At 47.9% G+C, this 12353-nt stretch overlaps 1 protein-coding gene across 4 annotated transcripts in view; it reads right to left on the bottom strand.

Moving 5' to 3' along the window:
* LOC141567512 (uncharacterized) overlaps positions 1–12353 on the bottom strand; it is a 290200-nt gene that overhangs the window by 9829 nt on the left and 268018 nt on the right. For 3 of the 4 annotated variants that reach the window (XR_016022095.1, XR_012490185.2, XR_016022096.1), the window contains exon 3: positions 1855–1954. The gene's annotated coding sequence lies outside the window, so the exon portion shown is untranslated. Of the gene's footprint in view, positions 1–1836; positions 1955–12353 lie in introns of all 4 variants that reach the window. The other variant, XR_012490182.2, reaches the window with a different exon arrangement.

Consider the following 12353-nt stretch of genomic DNA (forward strand, 5'->3'; position numbering starts at 1 on the left):
AGGACAAAATGAACTGCTCGAATGCAGCAGCCTGCCTTTGTTTACCTCGATGCCTCATCGTTTAACACTGGCAAGATACTCGTATTAACATTTGGTGTGACCGAAAGCAATGTGGACTGGGTTGCATTTATCGTTTTGGGTGAGCTTTGGTTCCAGTAGGAGATGATGGATCGACCATCCGAACTCCCTCCTCAGGTTAACACTCACTAATCCTGATTTGAAAACAAACAGGAATGTTCATGGTTAGGTCCTTTTCAGCCCCAAGATCATTGTCAAATAACTAACTGTATCATGGCAGCTTGAGAAAACTAATATGGGTTCTTCCCCCTCATTGTTGATTTGTGAACCTAGGATGAATCTGAATTTCGGATGGATTTGATTTGATTTCATTTTATTAATTTTTTCCTGTTAAATGCATTGTTGTACCTGGCCCGAGCGAGGCCAGTAGCAGAGCGTTGCCGTCACACATTTATATACAGTCAAATAAACCTGGGCTGGTGACCTCACCAAGCACTATTTATTATGCAGCTGTCACCAGGAGCCATCTGTACAGGTTCAGGACGACAAGGCGACTTGTCGGACCTTTTCAACTCTGAGTATCTGTGATATGAACTTTCTTCCCTTCCGGTTATTCTATCAGCTCTGTGTTCCCCGTTTGCTTCTTTCGCCTGGGTTGCAATAATCCCACAGCCCCCACTGGTTTATTCAGAGGGCGCCTGTTTATCCCGGGTACTGCTTGCTGTTAGCATACTAACCAGCCAGGAAGCTGGGTGTCTGTTGGCTCTGCAGCTGGACAGACACGTCCCTTTCCCTTGAGGGAATTGTGCATTACAAGCACCAAGGCTGGGATGCAGGCTAGCCTCCCCTCCCAGGACCCACTGGCTGTGTCTTTCTAGGCTGGGCTTTCTGAAGCACTTTACGCAGACAAGATGACAGAGATTGACGAGGCACCCGGTCACAGCATTGAGACTCAGTTTCCTTTTCTTTTGCGTCAAGTGTCACAAGGCTGTATATTTGTTGGGCTCCGAGCGGAAAGGGAGAGTGGAATTGTAATGCAGGACGGCTTTATTGTATTCACAGACTCTGTCTGAGTCTTCTTTTAATCAAACATGTCAACCTGTCTTTGGGGAGCGTTATTTTATAAAGTGCTTGCCTTAATTCTCATCCACATGGATAGTGTCTGATAGAGAGGGAGAATGTTCTCAGTAAGGGGAGCCATGTCGGCAGTATTGTTTCTGAAAAGGAATTTAATAGCAACAGCTAAGCTCTCAATTAGAGCCAAGTTATAAGGATTTGCCACTGATCGAAAACGGAGGTCAAGCTCGTTGGTAAAAACCTGCCTGGCGTTTGCAGACCTGTGTATCGCTAGCATGTGTTTCCTTCTTGGATTTAGATCTTGGAAATGCCATGTGATTAGATTAAGACAATCATTTTTTATATCTATCTCCGTGATTGTTTTCTCTCTGCCAAATCCTCAGAAGCACTGAACTCTGCACAGAGCTGGCAAATGGGGCTTCTGATTGATTGAAATGTACAGGACATTGCCAGAGGGCCACATAGTTAAAATATACATACAGGGTACAAGAGACGGCTGCTATCAGCCACTGTTAAGCAGGGCTTGTCATACGGAATTTCAAAATCAGAGCCTCATTGGATCATGTAATAATCTGCTAAGTGTGTAGGTGGAGGGCTTCTCCCCAGCCTGTGCCTAGTTTCTGCAAAGCGTCCCTTGTCAAGTTTCTAGAAGGAACAGAGCTGTTCAGTGTAAGCTTCCGCCTTTGTTGGAAGCTGGTGAATTAATTAGCACTGCTTTGAGTCAAGGTGTGATTTCCTTACCTGAAACAGGGTCCTCACCTGCAACAACCACGGACGATCTCTGCAGAAGCCAGCGCTGGCTCGTGGCTTCTCAGAACGTTGCAGACCTGTCAGGGGCTCTCAGTGACGCCACAGTGCTCTGTATATGAAATTATGAGACATTATCAGATCCGAGCTGTGCTTTCGCTGCATTTCTGGAGGCAAGACACCTGGCTGGCCTCGAGTGGTGATTAATTTTATGTGTTTAGGGTACAGTCATCACTCAGAAAGGAGGTTGGGGCTCGGGATGATAGATGGCGGGCAGGAAGGAGATGGCCCTGGAACTGTTCTACACCATCAGTTCCTTTGATCGCTGGCAGAAGTTCAGAGATAACTTCTTTGCATCTGCCCAGAATAAACAAAGCAACCGTAGACTTTGCAGAGCTCCATTCTGGAAGGAGTTTAGAACCACACCGTCTGAGCCGCTGAAGCTGACAGAGGGTTCCATGTGCTTTTCATATGTGTCTTCAAAAATAACATGTGTCAATCTATACTTTGCTTTTAAAATACGTGTGCGTATGTGTGGGTGTCATGGATGCAACGGTGTGCTACCGGATGCCCTTGGGGACTGAGACACTCCTTTCCCACCCCACCCTGGAGTGATGGCTACTAACTGCTCACCGTTGGTTTGCTCTGGGGATTCGGGAGCTTCTGACCCACTCTCCCTTGTTACATACTCTCCCCGGCAGCTCATACCCAAAGACTGGTCAGTGTTGGGGCACAGAAGCCCAGCCTCTTTGTCCCAATTTGGGACATCAATGAAGGATCATCTCAGCAACAACGCTGCCCACGGCGTCGGATGTGGTCTCTGCCACTGTAACCCTGCCCAACGCCTCCCACTCTCCTCACTCCCCAACAGGTGTTGTTTCTGAGAGCGTGCCCTGCCTGCAAAGCTCCCTCTCACTGTCTATTTCCAGAAACCCCTACCCAAGACGACACTTGTCTCTTGAGCAAGTACATATGAGTATGGTACGGTGGTACATACATTTTTGTCCCCCAAGCCGCTATCCACGTAGAGAAAAAGAATCCAGCCAACGTGACAAAAGGCAACAGTGCCTATGTAACTGTATCAGTTTCTGCAGCTTTATGACAAACTGCTGTCTGGTTAAAGCTTGCCTCGGCGAACAAGGACGTTACTAACAACTACTAATCAGGAAAATGATGTATGGATTAAAGTAAACACTCCAAAAGCATTTTTGCTCAATCAAAGAGATTTAAGGGAAGGGATGCTTATACCAACCAAAGGAGAAAAAAAGACCCCCTTTGTACTTCAATTAGCAAACAATAATTTGGATAATTGGAAGCAAATGTTTCTTCTTTTATCACACGGATTCCACAGTTCTTTGCCCAATGCTGTCCCCTGCAGGGTAGAAGAAATCAAATCAGAAGATTCTGAACCATTCACAGGCCAAGAATCCCTGAGATAACAGCAGAAGGGAGCGGGTTGGTGCCCCAAAGGCCAGCACTTCCTATCCAGGCCCTCTCCCAGGAAGAGGCCACCGTTTCCCAGAAGAGCATTTCCTAGACATCATGCAAAGAACACGCTCTGCAAAGCATTTCTGAAGCCCCCACAGGCAGCGTCATGGATTTCATTGGATAAATGTGGGAGTACAGACTGTTTGCTGCTTCCTGGGGAAGGGTGACAGTTGTTTTGAGAAACTCAGAGCTGGATGTCTGCAAAGCAAATGGCCTCAGTGCGGCAAGGACTTTCTTTTTTTAAGAGTAACAAAAGACTTGAGGAAATGCTGTCAGCCCAGGTAAGGACAGAAACCCGGTAACGGTATGCTATTGTTCCAGAAGGTACTGTTCCTTCAGATGATAAACAGGACCGTAGGTGTGCGAGAGGGAGACTAGAACAAACTAGTAAGTCTCTCTAGTAAGGCTCCAAACCTCAGAGGAGGGCTGGGAGCCATGGTGTGGTCCGGAGGAATCAGGGTCTTGCACTGGCTTTACTTTGTCACCACTGACTTCCCAGGAGCCCAAGAAGCACCTCCCAGGAAGGAATGTGGCATCTCTATTTACACAGAGTACAGAGTTTGGCTTTATGAGTTTTTCTGTGTCCCGGGCACAAAAAGTAAACCCCCCACCTCACATCTCTTCACATCTGCACCTTCACTCTTCACTCAGCATCCTGCCATTTCCAGCTGATTGTCTGCCGTGTGTCTGTATCCTCCGATGATGACGATGATGAGGGTAGCCACAACACTTTATCTGAAATGGTTCATTGGAACCTCACAACACTCTCATAAGAAGATGGTTATTATTATCCCATTTTACGGAACAGAAAACTGAGACTCAGAGAAGTTACATCACTCGACCAGTGTCACACCCAGAGGAAGGCTGCCTTCAAGCAGAGGGTGTCAGCCTCCTGGGAGCAGACAGCTCACAGAACCTTTCCTCACCTGCACAGCAAAAGGACGGAGAGGAGAGAGCTGTGGTTGACCAAACCCTGCTGTGAAAAATGTGAGCCCTGTAGAAGCCAGGAAGCCAACATTGGCAGGCAGGTGCCGCACTGCTAGTATCTTAGTCCTGGAAGAGGAGGAAAGACACCTGTGAGATTTGTTCATTGACTGATTGACTCACTTAGTCACTATTTATATAAAACCTGCTCTGTCTCAGTCCCAGGCTAGGGACACAAAACTGGTTATAACGTCAGTTTTAGAGGCACTCACAGTGTGATTGGGAGAGGAAGGCCTGTAGTCTTGGGGGTCCTGCCTCATTCTGTGCCCCCCCCCCCACTGAGGGGTCATTGGCTGGCTGGGGCCCAGGTCTCTCTGAGAAGCCACTCAGTTGTGGAGTGAGCATCTGGCAGCTGCCCTACATTTTCTACCGGTGGAGCCTTGTTCACCCATCTGTTTCATCTCTAATATCTCATCTTCAGTTACTTTCTGCGCCTCCCATTTGGGAAGTTATGTAAATAAGCCTCATCATTACCCTGAGTGTATCCCAAGCCTCTGCCTCAGGTCCATTTTAGGTCCCAGGAGCTGGCCATTCTGTTTCTGGACGAGGGGTCATTTCACCACCTCCTAGGAGAGCTGGCAGCTCTGGCCACCCAGTGGTATCATTGGGCCCCAGTGTGCTGGGGACCCAGTAGGAGGGTTGGGAGGTCACATTTCCACTGGTCATGGCCCCTCTTGACTAACGTCTCCCCCAGGTCCCAGTGTCGTGCCAGCTTTGTACAGAGAAGGTGTTGGAAGGTTCACGGGAATTTAGAGATTGTCTAATTTCTGATTGAACTGCGGGGAGAGCAGAATTAAGAGGGATGGTCCCACTCAAGCCCATCAGTGCAATGAAATGCTCAGCCTTAGATGAAGGCTAATGGGGTCCGGGGACAGAAAGTTCCGCCATTGGGATCTTCATTCACTTACTTGTTCACACATTTAATCATTCAAGAACAACTTATTGACCTCCTTCCACATATCTGCTTCTATAGTAGACACAGTCCCTCCCTTATGGGACCTGCAGTCCAGTTGGGGAGAGAGGCATTACTCAAATAATTGAACAGATGCATGAATGGCAGCCCCAGCGTCCCCACCCACCCCCCTCCATGCAGCCAGGCTCCCTTATGTTCCCCTTGCATGGAGGGGATGGGTGGTCTCTGTGGGTGGCAGCAGCCTCAGGTGGGAACCCCCTCCCTGTTCCTTCAGCTTTTCCCCTAAGCAGAATGCCTCAGTTCCTGAATATTTAACCACTCACCCCCTCTTCTTCCTACCCTGACTCCTGTAAGACCAGATGTCTCCACTACCACCTTTCTCAAGTTGTGGTCTGAGGACCCGTGAGATTCGTATGTACTGAGCTTGTGAAAACAATGAAGATTTCTGGGCCCTACATCAGACCTACCAAAGCAAAGCCCTCTAGGATTGTGGCCTGAGAGTCCAGTTCTTCACCAGCCCCTGGGTATTCTTCTGCAAACTGAAGGTTGAGCATCCACGTGCCACAATGTTTCAAAGCCCAAGACAAGGGCCATGGATGCCTGATTGTTCTGTGTGTCCAGTTACACCGCCATTGCCTCTGGGAAAAACTTCCATTACCACCCGGGGGGATCATTTTTTTCTATGACCTTTCCCCCTCCCCTTTGGCCCCCCATCACACTTGCGTGGTCCAGAAGTGGGTACCTGACCCAAACTGGACCAATCATACACCCCCCTTGGGATTTTCAAGGTAGGAGCAGGAAAAAGAGGCAGATTGTCTCTGGGGATCAAATGAGAGGTCCAGATCAGTCAGTGGCCATTTTCCACCACGTGTGGAAGAAGGTCCCTAGAGAGAGAGAATGGGTGCACCAGGCAGAATCAAAGACAAGAGATAGAGCGAGAAAGTCCTGGGGCCCAGATGTATTTCTGCCCCTTCTGTGGTTCAGTTGTTCAGTCTGAGGTTCTTGGGTTCTGGGAACCAGCCAAGCCCTCCTTTTATCTAACTTTGGATGGAGTGGAAATTGTAACAGATTCCATGCCCATTAGAATGGTCACAATTTGGAAATGCTGGCAGGGATGTGGAACAACAGGAAATCCCATCGTTGCTGGTGGGAATGCAACACGGTACAGCCACTTGGGAAGATTGTTGGGTGCTTTCTTACAAAACTAATCATACTCTTACCAAGTGGTCCAGCAATCGCACTTCTTGGTACTTACCTGAAGGACATGAAAACTTATGTCCACACAAAAACCTGCACATGGATGTTTACAGCAGCTTTATCCATAAATGCCAAAACTTAGAGGCAACCAGCAAGATGCCCTTCAGTGGGTGAGAGGTAAAGAAACTGGGGAGCATCCAGACAATGGAATATTATTCAGCGCTAAAAAGAAATGAGCTATCAAGCCATGAAAAGACATCGCGGAATCTTAGAGGCGCATTGCTAAGTGAAAGAAGTCAATCTGAAAAGGCTGCGTACTGTATGATTCCAACTCTAAGACCTTTGGGGAAAAAGCAAAACTATGTAGACAGTGAAAAGATCAGTAGTTGTCTGGGGTTAGTGGGCGTGGTTACTGGGACGACTAGGCCAAGGGTTTTTAGGGCAGTGAAAACACTCTGTATGTTAACATAATGACCACTACGTGTCATTATACATTTGTCGAAACCCATAGAATATACAGCAGTAAGAGTGAACCATCATGTCAATTATGGAGTTGGGGTGATTATGATGTGTCAATGTAGGCTCATCAGTTGTAACGAACATACCACACTGGTGAGGCATAGTGACAGTTGGGGGAGGCGGTGCATGTGTGGGGGCAGGGTATGTATGGGAATTCTCTGTACCTTCCCGTCCATTTTGTAGTGAACCAAAACTGCTCTAAAGAAATTGTCTTAATAAAAAACAAAAAGGTCAATGGACAAATATAAATAAATAAAACCTTATGGAAACTCACAATGTAACTCCTAGATTTGGTCATCTGAAAACTTTTCCTTCCGTGTACTTCAAAAGGCAGGCGTTAAAAAAACAAAACACAAAACAAAACAAAACAACCCACTAGCACGAGTTTCGCTTGGGAGCCTGCTGTCTGGAAGAGCAGCTCCTTTAGACCAGGCTTGTCCCTGGCCCAGCCATGCATTTTACTGTGTTGTCATACATGCCCAACCACTTTTCCACCATGCCGAACTGCTGTCATGCAGTGAACCCAATGGGGAGTCACTTGGCACATAGTAGGCCCTCAATAAGTATTTGTCAGATCAAGAAATAGAAATCTCCCGTTTTGAACAACCTTCATTCCGTGAGTTAAAACACTCCAATAGCAACAACGCGAAAAGGCAGCCCCATAGCTAGGGCACTGGGGGAGGGGGTTGTCAGGGAAAGCTGATCTCAGGTTCCAACTGCCACTCTGAAGGGCAAGGTTGGCTGCCTTCAGTGCCAATCTTAAGAGTGAGAGCAGATGTGAAAATCAAACACAGGATTCAGAACTGTAAACTGTTTATCTGTGCGCTGAGAAAACCTATTCATCGCCCGAACAGGCCACTCAGTCACACGGTTCCTTCCTTCCTAACGGGCGTCATACAGTTATTTTTTTCTCAGTGGCAGCGTGAGTCCTCGCTGGGTGGTAGGGTGTAGGCTGCGCTGTGAGGCGACTGCCCAAGAAACCAGGCCAGCCAGGGCAGGGTGACCGCCGGGTGCCATTCATGTTTAGAGAATGAGCACTGTAATTCTATCCAATGCCTAGTTTATGTACCTGACAGCCACCTCCTGGGCTAGAATGGAGCTCTCAGAGCAAGAAATAAAGCATCGGGAGAATCCGAAGCATCGTCTGCGAGGAGCGGAGAGTTGGGCGAGTGCCTGCTGAGACTGCAGCCAGTGCCAGAGCAGACCCAAGAGAATCACCCTGGAACTCACCTCAAGTAGGTGCAAGCGAAGGAAGGCAGAATGGGGACTCTACACCTAGTGGGTCCCTGGGACCCTGACGTCTGGGAAAGGGTGGCACACAATAATTGTAGGGTGTCAATGCAAAGACTGGACCTGAGAGTCACAGATTTGGGTTGCACCCTTGGCTGGACCACTCCCTTATTGGGTGACTATGGGCCAGCTGTTTCCCCCTCTGGGCCTCTGGGTTCTCATCTGTAAAATGGGACCATCGTAGTATTGACATCCAAGTCTGTTTGTGAGGATTGAATGAGATCACTCCTGTAGGGCTCTTAACAGAGTGAGTGCTCAATAAATGGAAGTGGTTGTTGGTATAATGACAGTTATGATGTGGGCCTAGGCTGTGGAGCAGCTGACGGCATGACGAGGGCTGGGCAGGCATCTCCAAATCCTCAACACATCCCTCCATTTTTTTGTCCCATCTGTCAAGGTGGCGCTATTCTCGTGACACTCTTGAAGAGCTACCACCTGAGAGGGGTAACCTATCTGGTTTGCTCTACTACCTCCTAGCTTGAGCAGGTCTCTTCACCTGCCTGCAGCATCTCTGCATCACCGTAAACAGGGACAAGAATCCCTATCGTTTGGGGCTGTCGTGAGCACGACTCGAGATACTGAATATGAATTGCAGCATGCTGTCAGGAGTGTTTGATGCTCCCATGAACAGCAACTGTAATAACTATGATGGCAAATGGTATTACTGACCACCGATAGCTGACAGACACCAGATAATCTCATCTGAAGGAAAGAAAGACCGGGCAAGATCGTAACACGCAGACCTCTAAGCCCTAACAGGACAGGTTGCGCAGGTTCTTCATATTCAAGTCTTGTTCCAGCCTCACAGAATCTCAGTCATGGGGGAAACTCCCAGTAGCACCCACACGTCACAGATGAGATCGCCGAGACTCATTAAGCATATTGCTGTGGGATCACACCGCTAGTGACCTGTCTAAAATCCTGAAGCCCACTAGTCCTTCCCCTGTCACAGTAGATTGAAACCAGGGGCAATTTTGCCCCCCACCCCCCACGCCCAGGAGACCGCTGGCAGACATTTTTCTTGTTGTCGCAACTGGGAGGGGGAGGCGCTACTGGCATCTAGTGGGTGGGAGCCAGGGTTGCTGCTAAACATCTTTCAATACATGGGACAACCTCCATACAAAGCCTCACGCCGCTTAAAATGTCAGTAGTGTCCTGGTTAAGAAACCCTGAACTGCCCTATAGCTGCTTCCAATTGCGATAGCCTGACCAGTGAGGCTAGAGGGCAGTAGGAGAGAGACGCGAACTGAAGAATTACACCTTCCACTCCTGAACTCAAGGCTCAGGTATTACTGACCAGCTCTGGTCTGAACAGGGTTTTCCAAAAACGTATTAGTTGGGACAGTAATCATTGGTTCCACTCACCAAAAATGTCCAGTTCTTCCTGGCACGTGTAAGGCTGTCCTTCCCTGACCTTGCGAAGTTAGGGGTGGTCACATGACTTGCTTTGACCAATGAAATGTCAGCAAAGGGAGTCTCACTTCTGGCGGATACTTTAAGAATCAGAGATGGATGCACCATCCCACCATTTCTAAGCCTTCGCAAATAGAGATGCAGAGAGGAAGCAGGATGTCGTGAGAGAGAGAGAGAGATGTTAGCAGACAGCTATACTCACCCTGAGTCCCTGAGCAAAGATGAAAAAGTAGAGCCCCCGGCATATCTCTGATGAAATGTAGTGTTAACAGGAAATACATTTTCATTCCTTCAAGACACTAATATTTGGGACTACTTTGTTGCCACAGCATAACTTAACCTATCTTGAACAATACCATTGTCAACATGTAGAGAGAGAGAGAGTTCATATAAAAAGCCCGGATTTCCCACTTATCTTGGGAGATTCTGGAGACTCTGGGTCTTCAGTCAATATAGCAAAACAGATGGTCTACTTCACACAACTGTATTATGGCAGTTGGGGTATTTGGGTTTGTGATGCCCGATCACTATCTTGTCAAGGGTTAGCCTTGCCAAATTGAGGAGCTAGAACGGTATTTCATCTATTCAGCCTATTCAGGTGAGGGCAGGGGACCCAAACCCTCTCTTTTTCTAGGGTGGAAGAATGAGAGCTGGGTGAGGAGAATCGGGGGACTTGCTACGTGGAATGATTGCGCTTGGTTTCTAGGGAAGAGGTTGCACCTCATATTGCCCACAAATGGGGGATGGCTTGCCACTCTATTTTAGAGGAGTTTCTTTTCACACCCTTCACTCCTTCATTTGTTCATCCATTCCACTCACCCACTAACTGATCCATTGACTCATTCATCTACTCGTATATTCGTTCACTCATTAAGCACCTACTCATTCATTCACTCATTTACTTGCTTACTTATTCACTCCTTCATTTGTTCATTTCAAGATGTTTACTAAGGGCCTACCACGTGCCAGCTCTATACAGGAGCTATACCTCAACACCAAGCTCTACCAGCGGTCCGAGTAGGATGGTAGGTTGTCTCTGACGCTGGCTTTCAATAATTCCTCCCATCTCAGTCTCCGCATAAGAGATAGACTTGATTTTCCCTCTCCTTGAATCTGGACAGGCTCTGTGGCTTGCTTTGAGCAAGGGAATTCAGCAGAGGAGATGCTGTGCCATCCGAGCCCAGGCCTTAACAAGCCAGCACCTCCTACTTCTGCTCTTAGAACAGAGCCAGTTCGACTCACTTGAGGCTGGATCCTCCTGTTACACCTGAGCTGCCCGACATGACACCATGTGGAGCCTGGGTGAGCTACCCAGCTGAATGGTGGTGGTGGTGGTGGTTATATATCAAAAGATAAGTGAAACTGTGAATCTGAGGAGATCCCCAGGAAGAATGCTGAAAGTGCCAACTGCTTTCTTGCAGCTGTTTATGATAAAGTGTGGGGAAAGAGCGCTAAAGAAGAAGCTAGTCCATTTTCAAGCAGAATTTAGAGAAAATACAGCAGTCCCAGAAGAGTCTCTCCAGCTGGCAAAAATATTCTCAAGGAAGGCATGGCTTCACGGTACAAATCAGATCAAGGCATAGCCATAAGACCCCTATTAAGACCTCCGAAAGATTTAAAGCTATTTAAACCAAGGAAACTCTCAGCTAGACAAAACTAGGAACTGAAGGACATTATCCTAAAGCATGTCTCCGAAAGAGTTACGGGTATGGCTTTTGGAGCATATAATAAATACCATCAAGATTCATAGATAACCCACAAAGTATTTATGACAATTGTATTGCTGAAAGCGCCCCTGGTTTGCATCAAAAGTGACGAGAACCATTCAAAATGTAGAGTCCTCTGGGCTCCCAACTTTCTATAAGTGGTAAGCATGCTGAGAGGTGCATATTTGTATATAAGCCAATGCTTATGAAAAAGAAGGAACCCATACAGGACAGAGGGAAGGTCCCAGAGAGCTGAGACAAAGGCTGGGAAGAAAATGGAATTAGGGACCCTCTTCTAGAGAGAATGCAGTCATGATCAACTAATATTCCATGTCCCCAGAGACGGGGCCCTGGCAATGTGTGCCCAGCTGGATTTAAGAATCGCTATGGACCAGTGAGTATTACGTGCTTCCCATTCTTCTCCTTTTGGGAAGGAAGTATCTTTGCAGGTATCTTCTCCGTGTTTCACCATTGTACAGGGGCTGTAAGAATGTAGATAACTTGCCTTTCTCTTTACAGCTCTCTAGGGAGCTTCTCCTGAGGAGTTTTATCTGCATCTGGACCTGATTTCAATGACTGTATCTTGGACTTCTAACCAATGGTGTGATTGGCTGTGATCGGTGCAGGGGGAGGGAGGGCATTTTGCATGTGGGAGGACCGGGAGTGTTGTGACGATAAGGAGGATTGTGGTAGGCGGCTTTGAAGATGGCTGCAACCATCCCTCTCATCCTGAATGCCCTTCACAGTGTGAGGGAGCCGCGTCTCCCAACCACAGATGGAAGCTGCTTCCCCTCCTCGTGAATCTGGATGACCCTGTGTCATGCAGGGTCTCAGCTCCCGCTCCCCACATAAGAATGCAGGACACGGTGAGGCCAAAAAGGAACACCCACGGAGCCATAAATAGGGGAGTCATACTACTATAGTCTCGCTGGTGGCCAGGCGAGACACACGGAGTAGGATCCAACCGATCTGCAATCCGTGGTCCACATGTCTGCCTGCCT

The sequence above is a fragment of the Rhinolophus sinicus genome, chromosome 8 (assembly GCF_057876585.1).
Source record: "Rhinolophus sinicus isolate RSI-liver-muscle chromosome 8, RSI-T2T, whole genome shotgun sequence".
Classification (NCBI taxonomy): domain Eukaryota; kingdom Metazoa; phylum Chordata; class Mammalia; order Chiroptera; family Rhinolophidae; genus Rhinolophus; species Rhinolophus sinicus.